Genomic DNA, 16,988 nt, shown 5'->3' with positions numbered 1-16,988 from the left:
TTTACAAAGGAGTTAAGTTCTCTTCATTTCCCATTCTTATTCTCCCTCCACATCATCATTTTTCTTCTTTCTTTTCTCTTCATTATATATATTAAACATTGAATCTGGGTTCATGTTTTAGTTTTGGTTTGGTTTTGGATTCTTTGGGGTTTAAGTACCTCTCCAGTTTTTCCAGGATTCTCCTTCTGTTCATGTCTTTGGATTTCCTTTATGTTCTTTGCCTGTCTGTCTGTGTGCCCTTTTCCTACATCACTTTCTCTTTGGGGTACATCTACACTGCAAAAGAAGACCTGCAGTGCAGCCTGGGTCAGCTGACTCGTGCTTCCACGGCTATGCTATGGTACTAAACATTGAATGTATCTGTTCAGGCTTGGGCTGGATCCTGGGATCTGAGGCCCCCACAAGGCAGGAGGGTCTCAGAGCCCAGGCTCCAGCCTGAGCCCAAATGTCTACACTGCTATTTTTAGCCCCACAGCCCAAGCCCTAGTAAACTGACCGGGGCTCTAAGTCTCAATGCCACGGGTTTTTTATTGCAGTGTAGATGGACCCTTTCAGTCTCCTGTTCTTTGAAGGTTATTCTCTTCCTTCCTGGTTCTGCTTTGAAAGCCCTGTTTTTGCACTCCATTTCCTTCTGTGATCATTGGATATGCCCCTTTCCCATCCTCTTCTTCTGTTATTCTGATTTATAATTTATTGTAATAGTGCTATTAGGACCAATCCTGACCATCACCTCCCCAACATGCTACATGTCCAAGTTAGGGACATTCCCTGCCTCCAAGTTCTGATAATCTTCTCCCTTCCATCTTCTTATTCTCCACATGCAGTTAGTACCTGCTGGCAGGCAGTGGAAGCTCAGGGTAAGTCTACACTGCAATTAGACACCCACAGAGCTTGGGCTAAGCGGCTGTTTAATTGCAGTATAGATGCTTGGGCTGAGGCCCAGGCTGTAGGAACCTGCAAGGTGGGAGGGTCCCAAAGCTCAGGCTGCAGCCCGAGCACACAAATGCTAGAATTGGGGTGCTGGAGTGCAGCAGCACCCCCTGGCTTGAAGTGGTTTCCATCATATACAGGGTTGACAGGTTGGTTCAATGGTTCTCAGCACCCCCACTATAAAAATGGTTCCAGCCCCCCTGCCCGAGCATCTACACCACAAAAACAGCTCCTTAGCCCAAGCCCTGCGAGCCCAAGTCTCCTGGGATGGGCCAACTGCAGGTCTCTAACTGCAGTGTAGACATACCCTCAGGGATAGCTCCTCACAATACCTCCACAAAACAGGTTCTGGCTCCAAGGGCAGCTCACATTAGAGTCTGATGAGGGGGGACCACACTGGAGCGTGACTCCTATAAGCAATTTCAACTCACTCAGTTGAGAATGCCTGCTGGTGTAACCCACACACCTTCTGGGTGTGGTGTTCTGTCCCATCTAGTGGCACCGAGACCACTTAGAGAGAGAGAGAGAGATTGAATCTGCTCTACAGCCTTAGCTAACAGCCAGTTGACTTTTAGCTCATGTGGTAGAGGCTCACGCACTAAGCTCCAGAGGTCCCTGGTTCAATCCTGCCTGCCCATGACCAGGGTCTGTTGGCGTTACGCTGGCACCCTCACACAACACAGACTGGAGGAGCAGCTGAGAAAGGGTAAATCCTTTTGGCCCTAGGTCAGTTCTGCTGGTGAGTGCAGAAAAAGGAAACAGAGCCATGACTCTACCCTGCCCTCCCCTCTTTGGAGTTTCTAGCACCAATGGCAGCGCCTCTCAGAAAGATCATCTAAAACTCCAGGATGAAAACCATAGCTGAAAACTTTGCTCCTCTGACACAATGGGCCTCTCTACAACATGGAGACAGAGCTTTCTCAGGGGCGGCCCACGACTGTGGAATGTACTTCCCGCAAACCTCAGCACCTTGCGCTCTAGAGGTGTAATGTCCACCTCACCTAGACGTACACACACTCGCTTTAATCATACTAGTGTGCTAAAAAATAGCAGTGTGCCACCACAATGCAGGCAGAGGATGAGCTAGCGACCCCGAATACAACCCAATCTGATACGTCCCCATACTCAGCAACTAGCCCATCCCACCACCCACATCACTGTAGCTACACTTTAAAAAACAACAACATGCTAGCGCAATCAAAACTAGCGTGTGTACGTCTACCCACACTGAAAGTTACACCTCCACGGCAGTGTCGATGTCTTCCAAATGCAGGGCACATTTCTTTGACCTTGCCTTCTCTAACTTAAACATATAGCAGTGTGTGGGCACGCACGTATATATATATATAAACAAACAGACATCCAAAACCAGACAGTCCACTGCATCTAACCCTCCCCTGGGGAGAGAATAAGAGAACAAACACAACATATGTTAGTCATACCACTTAATGCACTACTGAAAAGTGTTCAGATACTGTGATGATGAACCTGGTGTAAGGACCTATAAAAAAAAAAAAAAGAACAGAATAAGATGCTATCTGACCCTTTACAAGGATGCAACAAGAAGGCACTTGTAGTCCTCTCCACACCTGTTGTACACCTGACCAGAGGGATCAGACTTGGCAGGGCAGGCAGGGGAGGAAGAGTCTACCATATTTCATCAAAGACTATTGTGGCTGAGATAAGGGAATTTGTAAAAGTGTAACTAGGAGGGGGAAGGGAGACTCTTACATTTAGGGCGTGAGGAGGGATGGGAACACAGAGGAAGGGAACAGAAAAAGGATCAATGTAGGAGGGAAGCAAGAACAAAAGAAGGAGGGGGAACACCGGAGCAACAGAGAGGAAAAAAAATGACCACAAGAAAAATAAAAGGGAGAAGGACAAAAGACAAATGAGAGGGAGACAGAGAAAGAGAAGGAATGAGACAGAACAAAAACTATACAAGAAAATTACTTACAAAAAAGATAAGCTGAAAACTGGCCATGCAGGTGTGGGTTTTATCTTATATTTTTTTCTTTTTCTCCATTCCCTCCCACACATTTTGCCTTCCCTCTTTGTAGGCAACCGACATGTGGCCCATCTGTGCATGCCTGTCAAGGTCTTCGGCCATTAGCCAGGTGTGTACACATCTGTATGCTGTGGTAAAGACGTCCTTGGATATAGTGCCTGATTACACTGAACTGCATTGCACTGACTTTAAAATTAAAATCACCAACAACTCTTGGGAGAGTGCCCCAGATACACACATGACATTTGCCTGGCCACCTCCTGATGTTACCAAACTCCTTTGTAGGAGATGATGGCTACCTGGATCCATTTCATTTTCACTGAACTCCATAGGAGTAAGTCAGAGGATTCAGCCATGGCCCATAGTGTCTGGTCAGCAGCAAACTAGAAGTGTGGGGATACCACAACTTCCTCTTTCCTCCACTGTTTGTGTATCAGAGTTTCGCTCTTGAATTTTCAAGGTCATGCAGACACTGAACATTTTAGGGAACAGTATTGTAATCATCCTATTGAACATAAGAAAGTTGTTTATTTTTGTGAGAAAAAAGAAATGTTCTACTAATATATCAGCATTTGATGCCACCATAAAGGATACGCATTCACGCTGCACATCCTCAGCTATATAAAAAATAAATCATGAGATTTGTTTTGGGAAGAAGAAGAGATGTAAAAATAATGAAATTTAATTTGTTCACAATGTATATAAATTTAAAAAAGTAGCTCAAATTATTAACTTATTTTACAGCAAAAGATTAGATTATTACTGTATCAGAGAAAGAGGGAAGGGGCAGGAGGAAACGAGGGAGGGAGGGGGAGAAACTGTACTATGTCAGAACACATGGGCATGAGAATGATAATGAGGATTTTGTCTGTTAAATGTTGACGTGCACAAAATCATAGCCAGGTCTAAATGCCTTAGTCATGGCAGGGGGTTAAAAAAGAGAATATCTGAGAATAATGTGAATTAAAAAGGCAAGTTAGTTTAAATTTCTGTTTGGTAGGGCCTGAGGCCTACAACTCCAATGGGAATACACTGTAGCTGGAGGGCTGATGAATGCCCTTAATGAAGTTGGACAACCTGGAATACATGCATAAAATGATTTTAAATATTGATATGATGTCATTGTGCGTCTGAAGATATTGAAATGTTCATTTTCAGAGCTAGACAGGTTGCATGTAATTTATGAAAGGGGAGGGGTGATTATTTACATTCTAGAATGTAGCAATAAAACAATTATGGGATTCAGGGAGAGAGAGAAAACATTCATTCTTCTTAGGGGGAATAATATATGATCAGATGTAAATGACTTAGACTAGCTTATATCAGCAGCTATTAAAAAAAAACACTTTCCTTTCCCTCCCTGATAACTGAGGCAATACATTCATAAAATATGTAAAGCAAAAGGACCCGCTGACCAGTGTTAATTATAGTTAACCTACTCGACGTATAATAGAGAGAATGGTTTAAATATATCACTAGGGACAGCTGGCTCACCCATATATTCTGGATGTGTCTATTATAACATTTTCATGACATTGCCTGGTTATCTGAACACTGTGGAGAAGAAGAAAAGAGATATGGCGTGATAGTGGTATGTCAGCTCTGTTGTGATATGAACCTTTTTACAGAGAATGCCTCAGGGCAGCCGCCTGCCTCATGTGTTCAATGTTACAGCTGTATAACATACAGAAGTGGAAGTGTGTTTCAGGCAGCAGCCACTGCAAAGTCTGCTGGAAGTTTCCAGTGCTAACTATTCTGAGGATCCAAACAACAAACTCTTTCCTTCTTGCTTAGGATATTTTTCATCCAGCACCTTTTGTTCCCAAATGTTATTTATGTTATTCCAGGAGTGTGAGTTTAGGCTACGTTTCAGTACGGGCGTAACTGGGAACAACTCCATTAGAATAAGCATCAAGTGATATATTTGGGGCCTGACTCTCCATTTCCCTGAACCTTGTGTGGACCAAGTGTGGATAAAAAGCTACCAAATCAGAGCGGAGGTGTTCAACACCCACCTTGTTCTCACTGAGCATTAGTATAAGGCCTCAGTTCAGCAGAGGACTTTGTACATGCCTTTAATCACTTCAGTGGGAGAATTTCTGCACTTAAAGTTAGGCACGTACTTAAGTAACTTGCTGAGTCAGGACCTATGTGATAAGGTGCAGGGTACTGGCGGCCTTTAAAGGACCCAACAGTTATAGTCTATGTCTGTGCCACTTAATGGCTTCCACTATGACTATAGGCCCTGGCTGTGGTGTGGAGGGAGCAGTAGCAGTGCACTGCCCTGATGGGACCTCCAGAAAACAGTGTGCCTCAAGTTTTCCAGGAGCACCTGGGAAGCTTGGGCCACATCTATATCTTATTACTTATTGCATTATATATGTCTCCCCTTCCTATCTTAGCTTCGTTCCACTGGCCAGTGCAGAGGAGGTGGGATAACCCTTTGCCCTCTTGGTCCACTTCATGGAAACTTGTACAGCTGTTAATAGGAAACTGGTGCTGTCCTTGTGCTCCCTGGAGCAGGACTGCGTCTGCTGTCTGCTTATGGCACACAGGGGAAGGAAATCTCCTTATAGCCTTTCCTCATTACCCTTGTACTCGTACATGTACACACACACACACAAGGCACTGTCTAGCCCATTCATCTTGTTCTGATATCCAAGGCTTTCATATCACAGCTACATTTTACCTTGTCTCAGGGACATTTCCTCTTCTGTTTTACCTTGTGTAGATAGAGCTGTTTAAAGCAAAACAATGAATGCATCAGATCTCATAACTGTTCCAGCTATTCACTTATTTGGAGTGATTACCCTGGAAGGAGCAGGAGATGGATCTCAAATCAAATAGGCAAATGATGCAATTAGCCTATATCAAATTAGCCACCATTCACCAGCTGACACCCTAGAACTCTGGACTCCAAGCACTAATTGACTTTATTTCCACTTCTTTTAATGTTCCTACCTGTTTTCATGCTGATAATTGGATTTACCTGCCTCTTAATTTCATCCCTGTGATAATTTCCTGCACCCTTTTCTCTTCCTTTCACCTGTCCCTAACACCATCACTCCTCTCTCTCTCTATTCCTCCAGTCTTTCTTTTTCTCACCATCCCAGCACCTTCCTCACTACTGTCACATCAGATCCACTCACTAGGACTCTGTCTGTATAACTCTCTAAGACAGGGATACTCAGACCTCAGTGGTTCAGAAGCCAAATTAGCAATCAACATTACCCAAAAGAGCCACAGTACTGTGAATTCATTGTTTCATTTACTATATCTATCTATCTATATCTGACACCCTCTTCTGTCTCTCACTCATGCTATGGCCTCTCTCATGCTCCAGGAGTTGCAGTACTCACACAATATATATACATATATATATATATATATATACATACATATATATATATATATTTGTGTATATATACACATACATACTGCAATTCCTGGAGTGTGAGAGGGGCCATAGCGTGAGCGAGAGACAGAAGAGGGTGTCAGAGATATATATAATTATTCTCACAACAAAATATGACTGACCAAATATTCTACAATTGGTTAATAACAGAGTAAAAAGCGTTCTGATTAGTTAATAATTAAATCACAGTGTTTTAATATCATGTGCTGCAAAGAGTCACAGGAGACACATTAAAGAGACACTTGCAACTCCTGAGTCTCAGTCTGTGTGTCACTGCTCTAAGAAGACACTTCAGGATCATGTACAATAATATGCCATAATAATTTACTGCATGAAATGAGCCAATGGGGTCAGCCTAACTTTTAAATAGGGAAGTGTCCACATTACAGAAGAACATGGGTTTATTAGTTTCATTTTTGGGGTGGGTTATTTTTAGTTTTATATAAGATGTCCAAAAATCAGGGGGTTTGGGGGGGCTCTCTCTTAGCATGTGCAGAAAGCAGTAATGTATATCAGACACTGTCACAGGATTCTTTACTCACTGCTGGGATGCCTCCTTGAGGCTACTTCTGTGAAACAGCTCCGCCCAGTCTGACAACCTCTTCTGTCTCTCGCTCATGCTCTGGCCCCTCTCACGCTCTGGGAGTTGTAGGACTTCATCTTTGTGAGTCAGGATGCTCCCTCTTCATGGCTTGGGGTGTTCTCGTTTCATGCCTCAGTCTTCCAGGCAGGTCACTATGTGGTCTTCCCCTTTCCAGGGTATCAAAGTCTCACTGGACTGGCTGACTGGGTATCATTCCCAGCAGTCCTTCAATCCAAGGCAATGTCACTTCCCCCATGGCTGATAAGGGAACCTGAGCATACCCATTTCTTCAGGTTCCAGGACAGGGACCCTCGAATCAGTGGCCCAGGTCTGCACCATGCCAAATCTTGCTGCTGTTTCCCTGAGCTTTTTCCTGTTCCGTCACCCTTCTGGGTAAAACCTTCATTCAGAGTCAGTATCGCAAGATTTCTACTATTCCCCGGGTCTCCTCCTTTCCTTTTCTAAGCCCAGAGAGTGACTGCAGGCTTCCACACTACAGCCCCTTTCTGTTGCAAATGTCCTGGCTTTATACTAGCCCCTCCTCCTCCCACTCAGGTGGGCTCCATCCTTAATTAGTGTTTGCTCATCAAGCGCATCATGCTCATCATCCCTCAGGTGTGGCCTATCAAGTTACGTAACTCCTTGGGGCCACATTAACCACGTTCCAGGCTAGTGTAGGGTGAACACCCCCATCACATTCACTTTCTCATTGAAGTAATATATAATGTAATGAGTCATCTCTTCATAATGTTCCCCAGTGTATTTGAGTGTTTCAAAGAGCATGATCTTAAAGTGCACTAGAGAACCGTTAGTGCACCCCAGCAGGGTCTACATGGACCAATTAATGTGCAACACAGCACACATTAGAAATCACATCTCTGTAGCCCACAATACTGCTCCACGTACATAAGCTCTTAGATAAAAGGGACCATTTCTGGTGCTCATTGGACAAACAACAGTTCCATTTTTTTTTATTGGTGTCTTTTATAGACTAAAACCAAAAGTCCAAAGCTGTACTTATATCTCAGACCTTTCTTGTTAGTGTGTCCCTCCACAATTTCTTTGCTCTTACCCAACAATGCCAGCATCGCCATTTCCTTTGTTCCCTTCTTCTTCACACTTTCTTCTAAGTGAGGCCCCCCAGACAATAACCCAGATCAGCAAAATGCCCTCTCCATCTTGACACTATGTAAGAGAAGATACTGAAAGTAAAAAACACAATCAAAATTACTCCCTTATTCTGGGAGTGCACAGGAATAGGATAATATCCCTTTAAATAGTTTGCGAGCCCACTAGTGGTGCTCTCTGTGTTTTAAGAAGCTTCTAGAGCAGCAATATGTAGGTAGGTAGACCTTAGGTGTTTAGGTAGATTTAGACAAATGTTTATTTGGGACTCAACTGTGCCCATGTGTTTTGTCTGTATGGCTATTGTTGTGTAAGGACCAAAAAAACACAACAGAATTGTAGTTTTTTCAGGAACAGTCACCATGCAGTCCTGTCCTAATGAAAGGGATAATAGTTCTCATCAGGCGTTGTAACCTCAGCTTTCCAAATGCTTCTAGAGCCTTTAGGATTCCAGAAAGTGAGGCTATAGGGATCTGAGCGCTGCAAGCTAAACATCAGGAGAATTGAGGCTACTTAACACCTTGCAGGCTCTAATTCAGAAATAATATAAATGAGCAATTCTGTTATTCACCTTCTTTCATTTCAATTATCTAAAACATACCACACCATACCATGCCTGGGATGGAAGAACATACCGTTAAAGAGCTACTGCCACCTAATATCATTGGACAAGACTTATCTTAACAGACCTCCGGTCAATTATTATGAGGCCACAGAAGCTCAGTGATAAGAGAGAATCCATCAGCTGGCTTGCCAAGTGGATTTCTCAAACTCTCCCTAAGCCCTATGCAGAGGCCTTAGAATTCCATAACATTTCAGGGCTAATATCGTGCTTCACACAGAAAATGTTAACCAGTTCTTCTGAATGCTTCCAACCCACAGAGCTACATTCTCCCTTGCATCCCGCCCCCTTTGTGCTGCCTCAGTGCCACAGAGCAAACAGAAAGCAGCAGGAACCGGCCAAATGAGAATGCCCCAATCAGCACTGCCATAGGGGGCGTACTGGGGAAGGGTTGGTGTGATCAGAGCATTATGTGCTATAGCAATGCTCACCAGTCCTTTAGTGAACATTATTTAAATTAGAGCAGCCTTCAGGCTTCTGTAACCAACCTATGCTGGGGCTCAGCATACTGCAAATCTGCCCTGAGACTCACTAAGCCATAACAGGTTCCCTGACAGCCTCCTCCCTTTCTGCCTGCTGAGTGAAAGCCTGCCAAAGCAGAGAATGTGGATCACTTTCTTTCCAGTATTTGGCTTCAGAATGCCAGCATTTCCATGGTGGCTATGTAATTCAATTAATCATTTAATTAAACTTGACTCTAGAGTAAATTTCTAGGGAAAAAACAAAACTATAAATGAACATCACTGAGTGTTAAACAAAATCCAGGACAGGAAAGGAATAAAACAAAAGATTAGTGCAAGAAGCAAAAGATTTCTAGGCAACACTGTAAGTGTAGGGAGAAACTAATCTTTAACAAATTTTTAAAAGCTTCTAGATAACATTTTTTAAAAAAACACAGCACATCTGTAAGATATAAATGTGAACCTAGACTTGTCAAAATATATTCTCTAAATAGTAACATTTTGCTACTTTGATACTTAGGGCTTGTCTACATGGTGCCTTAGTCCACACAGATTCTAAATTCTAGTGTGCGCTAGTGTATTGCACACTAACAGGCCTGTGTGGACCCTACTGGTATTCACTAAAAGTTCCCTAGTACATTTTAATGTACTGTTGTTTGAAGTGAGACTACGCTAACGTGCGCCAGAGAAATTTTAGTGCATGCCAGCAGGGTCCACACGGGCCAGTCAGTGTGCAACAGGCTAGTGAGCTCTAGGATTCACAGCCCTCTAGTGTGGACTTAAGCACCATGTGGACAAGCCCTTATAAAACTGGAGGTCAACTTTAATTCATTCCTGTGTTAGATGGAAAGTGATCCATCTTCAAACCTGGAATATAATTGTAATTCAGAGTAAATGAAAATATGCTTAAATTCACCTTTTCACTTTTTAGACATTTTTATATTGTAATTGATAAAATCCTAAAGCTATCAGATTGTGTTTCGCTTTTCTCTTCAGAAGACAATTGAAAAGCACTTTATAATACGGACCATAATGAAGAGTCTCATTTCTAAACTTCACCTTTGCAGAATTCTGTTCACCTGGGCTGAATATTTATTGTTTTTATTAGATATGTAAATTATCACCAGTTTTTTTCCAATATCGTCAATCATAGTTATAAAGGATGGACAAGAGGATTTTTCTCTGGCAAACTTCAGGACAAATTTGCTAGGCTGATTTACACAATGAATTACTATATATTATCTAGGCCTTCTCACAGAACATCAATGATACAACTGAATAAACCAGTGCCAGCCTTGTTGGAATAATATTGGCACAAAAAATGTACTACCAAGGATCTAGAGCTATTACAGAGCAATACAATGTATATTACCCAGATACAAACTCCCTATTTTGAGATCCTTAATCTCTCACATTATAACACTTTATACCAGGATTAGCTTTTTTTAGGGGGGGATCTTGGGGCCAGAGCTAGGATTTGTCTATGGATAGTTGAATCAAAGGCACCAACAAAACCTCTCAGATCCAAGACACAGAGACATAATCAATGACATTGGTGCCAATGGAATTATTACCAGCATACAAAAGCAAATCTACCACAAAGTTCCCTGTCTGCTCTGTGTTTTGGCTGAACCTCCTGTCTGGTCTTGAAAACGATATGCTCCCATTAATAAGTGTCCGAGAGTCCTGGGGCAACACAGACAAATGGATTCTTCATGATTGGTTGTAAGTGCCTAGAAGACTCAGCTCCACTGTGCTGCTCACTCTACAAACACATAACAAAAAGACAGTCTCTGCCCCCAGAAACTTACAATCTATGGAGCAAGAACATACTTCTGTGATTTCTTTCAAGAGAGGCCAAGCTAGAACAAGAGGGGACCATAGGGATGAAGTGAGACCAAGATCCCTTGGTCTCCAGCATCTTTGGTGCAGTTCGATTAGTGCTTTTTCCTGTCACTTAAATTTTGCAGATGATTGAGTCAAAAGTTTCAGGTAGCTGAATCAGTGATTACAGAATTGTAAAATTGCTTCCATTTCTTTGTGTGTTACACTTATTATATAGAAAAGTGACTTACACACACACACACGAGCAGGTATGCATTTTAGATGTCAAAAGAACAGGGGCCCAATTTTTTGAAGTCCTGCATCGTGTGTAAGTCGTTTATACCCGTGCAAAATAGATGCTAAATATTATCATTGTGATATGGTAGCATTTTACACCCGCTCTACACTGGAGCAATGACTACACAAGGTGCAGGGCAATGGATGTTCAGGCACCAGGTTTCTGTGCAGATTACATACTCAAGTGGATGGTTCAGAAGAGGATCCTTTAAGAAGAGCATGGTCATACTGACCTCACTTTCACCGAGCTGACAGCTTGGTGAAGAAAGTTAAACTGAATATCAAAATCAGTCGCAAAAAAACCCTCTCTCTTTGATTGTACAGTTTAAGAGGAGCCATTCAGCTCAATTTATTCTCTACACAGGAACTTCATTGATTATCTCAGACATTCATGCAGGAAGGAAGATGAGATAACATTTTTAAGTGATTGCAAGATGGAGCAAACTGCTTTGAGAGAGTAATATATACCGTAAAGTTTCTTTTGTGTAATCTGCTACTGAAAAGTAACAGGAGTTTACCTTTTTTGAACAAAGGAAGCATTAGTGATGATCTAATGATTACTGAAGACAGGAACTTGAATGTTGGGATATAGATTCAAATATATTTTGGATATTAAGATACAAAAAAGTTTTATTGGGGGAAAACTTGTAGAATACTGTCCAATTGACTTCACCTCTTATAATATCCCCCATTGGCTTCAATAATAAATAGAGACTGATCACATCTCATTGACTTCAAAGGATATTTTGATCTGATCTAATCTTATTGACTGCAATTGGGATTTCAGTGATTTAGGGTATGTCTACACTATGAAATTAGGTCGAATTTATAGAAGTTGGTTTTGTAGAAAGCGTTTTTATACAGTCGATTGTGTGTGTCCCCACACAAATGCTCTAAGTGCATGTAGTCGGCGGAGTTTGTCCACAGTACCGAGGCAACCATCAACTTCTGGAGCACTGCACTATGCTATCCCACAGTTTGAATTCTGGTTAGAAATCTCCGTGCCTGATGGGGCTAAAACATGGTTGCAGGTGGTTCTGGGTACATATCCTCTGCGGAAAAGGACCTAGAGGTGACAGTGGACGAGAAGCTGGATATGAGTCAGCAGTGTGCCCTTGTTGCCAAGAAGGCCAATGGCATTTTGGGATGTATAAGTAGGGGCATAGCGAGCAGATCCAGGGACGTGATCGTCCCCCTCTATTCGACATTGGTGAGGCCTCATCTGGAGTACTGTGTCCAGTTTTGGGCCCCACACTACAAGAAGGATGTGGATAAATTGGAAAGAGTCCAGTGAAGGGCAACAAAAATGGTTAGGGGTCTGGAACACATGACTTATGAGGAGAGGCTGAGGGAACTGGGATTGTTTAGTCTGCAGAAGAGAAGAATGAGGGGGGATTTGATAGCTGCTTTCAACTACCTGCGAGGTGGTTCCAGAGAGGATGGTTCTAGACTATTCTCAGTGGTAGAAGAGGACAGGACAAGGAGTAATGGTCTCAAGTTGCAGTGGGGGAGGTTTAGGTTGGATATTAGGAAAAACTTTTTCACTAGGAGGGTGGTGAAACACTGGAATGTGTTCCCTAAGGAAATGGTGGAATCTCCTTCCTTAGAAGTTTTTAAGGTCAGGCTTGACAAAGCCCTGGCTGGGATGATTTAATTGGGGATTGGTCCTGCTTTTGAGCAGGGGGTTGGACTAGATGACCTCCTGAGGTCCCTTCCAACCCTGATATTCTATGATTCTATGATCATCAGTCCCCCGTTCCCTCCCTCCCTCCATGAAAGCAGGGGCAGACAATCGTTTTGCGCCTTTTTTCTTGAGTTATCTGTGCAGACGCCATACCACGGCAAGCATGGAGCCTGCTCAGCTAACCATCACCGTATGTCTCCTGGGTGCTGGCAGACGCGGTACTGCATTGCTACACAGCAACCGTTTATTGCCTTTTGGCAGCAGACAGTGCAGTATGACTGGTAGCCGTCGTCGACATAGTCCAGGGTCCTCTTTTAACCGACCTCGATGAGGTCAGGGGTGCCTGGGCAAACATGGGAGTGATTCAGCCAAGTGATTTTCCTTTTAAGTTTCATCTCATGGCGATTCAGTCCTACCGGCAGTGCACTGTCTTTTAATCTGCAGCAAGGAGAAGACGATGGCCAGCAGTCATACTGCACCGTCTTCTGCCGAGCACCCAGGAGATAATGATGGCTGGCAGTCGTACTGCTTAGCCTGCTGCCAGCAAGATGTATAAAGATAGATGAAGTGGATCAAAACAAGAAATAGACCATATTTGTTTTGTATTCATTTTCTCCTCCCTCCCTCCATGAAATCAACGGCCTGCTAAACCCAGTTTAGAGTTCTATCCTTGAGGGGGCCATTCTGTTTCTCGCAAAGCCACCCCCTTTGTTGATTTTAATTCCTTGTAAGCCAACCCTGAAAGACATGTTGTAAGTCACCCCTCCCTCCATCAGAGCAACGGCAGACAATCGTTCCGCGCCTTTTTTCTGTGCAGATGCCATACCACGGCAAGCATGGAGCCCGCTCAGATCACTTTGGCAATTAGGGGCACATTAAACACCACACGCATTATCCAGCAGTATATGCAGCACCAGAACCTGGCAAAGCGAAACCGGGCGAGGAGGCGACGTCAGCACGGTGACAAGAGTGATGAGGACATGGACACAGACTTCTCTCAAAGCACAGGCCCTGGCAATGTGGGCATCATGGTGCTAATGGGGCAGGTTCATGCTGTGGAACACCGATTCTGGGCTTGGGAAACAAGCACAGACTGGTGGGACCGCATAGTATTGCAGGTCTGGGACGATTCCCAGTGGCTGCAAAACTTTCGCATGCGTAAGGGCTCATTCATGGAACTTTGTGACTTGCTTTCCCCTGCTCTGAGGCGCAAGAATACCAAAATGAGAGCAGCCCTCACCATTGAGAAGCGAATGGCAATAGCCCTGTGGAAGCTTGCAATGCCAGATAGCTACCGGTCAGTCGGGAATCAATTTGGAGTGGGCAAATCTACTGTGGGGGCTGCTGTGATGACCTCAGTGAAACCAATATTCCCACTGTTATTACTGCTTGCTGTGCGCTCCACAATATCTGTGAGAGTAAGGGGGAGACATTTATGGCAGGGTGGGAGGTTGAGGCAAATTGCCTGGCTGCTGGTTACGCGCAGCCAAACACCAGGGCGGTTCAAAGAGCACAGGAGGGCGTGGTGTGCATCAGAGAAGCTTTGAAAACCAGTTTCATGACTGGCCAGGCTAGGTGTGAAAGTTCTGTTTGTTTCTCCTTGATGAAAGCCCCCACCCCTTGGTTCACTCTACTTCCCTGGAAGCTAACCACCCTCCCCTCCTCCCTTCGATCACCGCTTGCAGAGGCAATAAAGTCATTGTTGCTTCACATTCATGCATTCTTTATTAATTCATCACACAAATAGGGGGCTAACTACCAAGGTAGCCAGGAGGGATGGTGGGGGAGGGAAGGACAAGGCCACACAGCACTTTAAAAGTTTAAAATTTTAAAACTTATTGAATGCCAGCCTTCTGTTGCTTGGGCAATCCTCTGGGGTGGAGTGGCTGGGTGGCCAGACACCCCCCACCGCATTCTTGGGCGTCTGGGTGCGGAGGCTGTGGAACTTGGGGAGGAGGGCGGTTGGTTACACAGGGGCTGTAGCGGCGGTCTGTGCTCCTGCTGCCTTTCCTGCAGCTCAACCATATGCTGGAGCATATTGGTTTGATCCTCCAGCAGCCTCAGCATTGAATCCTGCCTCCTCTCATCACACTGCCGCCACCTTTCAGCTTTAGCCCTCTCTTCAGCCCACCACCTCTCCTCCCGGTCATTTTGTGCTTTCCTGCACTCTGACATTGTCTGCCTCCACGCATTCGTCTGTGCTCTGTCAGTGTGGGAGGACAGCATGAGCTCAGAGAACATTTCATCGCGAGTGCGTTTTTTTCTCCTTCTAATCTTCACTAGCCTCTGGGAAGGAGAAGATCCTGTGATCATTGAAACACATGCAGCTGGTGGAGAAAAAAAAAGGGACAGTGGTATTTAAAAAGACACATTTTATAGAACAATGGATACACTCTTTCATGGTAAACCTTGCTGTTAACATTACATACAAAGCACATGTGCTTTCGTTCCAAGGTCGCATTTTGCCTCACCCCTCCCCGTGGCTAACAGCGGGGAACATTTCTGTTCAGCTACAGGCAAACAGCCCAGCAGGAACAGGCACCTCTGAATGTCCCCTTAAGAAAAGCACCCTATTTCAACCAGGTGGCCATGAATGATATCACTCTCCTGAGGATAACACAGAGAGATAAAGAACGGATGTTGTTTGAATGCCAGCAAACATACACTGCAATGCTTTGTTCTACAATGATTCCCGAGTATGTGCTACTGGCCTGGAGTGGTAAAGTGTCCTACCATGGTGGACGGAATAAGGCTGCCCTCCCCAGAAACCTTTTGCAAAGGCTTTGGGAGTACATCCAGGAGAGCCGCGAATGCCAGGGCAAATTAATCATTAAACATGCTTGCTTTTAAATCATGTATAGTATTTTAAAAGGTACACTCACGAGAGGTCCCTTCTCTGCCTGGCGGGTCCGGGAGGCAGCCTTGAGTGGGTTCGGGGGGTACTGGCTCCAGGTCCAGGGTGAGAAACAATTCCTGGCTGTCGGGAAAACTGGTTTCTCCGCTTGCTTGCTGTGAGCTATCTACAACTTCTTCATCATCATCTTCCTCATCCCCAAAACCTGCTTCCGTGTTGCCTCCATCTCCATTGAAGGAGTCAAACAACACAGCTGGGGTAGTGGTGGCTGAACCCCCTAAAATGGCATGCAGCTCATCATAGAAGCGGCATGTTTGAGGCTCTGACCCGGAGCGGCCGTTCGCCCCTCTGGTTTTCTGGTAGGCTTGCCTCAGCTCCTTAAGTTTCACGCGGCACTGCTTCAGATCCCTGTTATAGCCTCTGTCCTTCATGCCTTGGGAGATTTTGACAAATGTTTTGGCATTTCAAAAACTGGAACAGAGTTCTGATAGCACGGATTCCTCTCCCCATTCAGCAATCAGATCCCGTACCTCCAGTTCGGTCCATGCTGGAACTCTTTTGCCATTCTGGGACTCCATCATGGTCACCTCTGCTGATGAGCTCTGCATGGTCACCTGCAGCTTGCCACGCTGGCCAAACAGGAAATTGAAATTCAAAAGTTCGCAGGCGTTTTCCTGTCTACCTGGCCAGTGCATCTGAGTTGAGAGTGCTGTCCAGAGCGGTCACAGTGGAGCACTCTCGGATAGCTCAGGGAGGCCAATACCGTCTAATTGTGTCCACAGTACCCCAAATTTGACCCAGCAAGGCCGATTTCAGCACTAATCCCTTTGTCAGGGGTGGAGTAAGGAAATCGATTTTAAGAGCCCTTTAAGTAAAAAAAAAAAAAGAGGGGGGGGGACTTCGTCGTGTGGACGGGTGCAGAGTTAAATCGATTTAACGCTGCTAAATTCGACCTCAGCTCCTAGTGTAGACCAAGGCTTAGAGACAGAGAGTTAATCTTGATTGGGAACCGCTGAGATCAGTAGGGATGTGAGTCAAATCATGTGTCATAAAAATCAATATAGATTTTCTACCAATCACATCCTCTGGCTGTCAAAGGGGATACCATGTTTAACATTTAGGATTAAACTTTATACTTGATTATGCAAACATGTTTCTTTCCAGACTAAAACTCTGTCCAAGTGT

Source organism: Lepidochelys kempii, chromosome 6 (assembly GCF_965140265.1).
Source record: "Lepidochelys kempii isolate rLepKem1 chromosome 6, rLepKem1.hap2, whole genome shotgun sequence".
NCBI classification, from domain to species: Eukaryota; Metazoa; Chordata; order Testudines; family Cheloniidae; genus Lepidochelys; species Lepidochelys kempii.
This window is presented reverse-complemented; position numbering follows the sequence as displayed.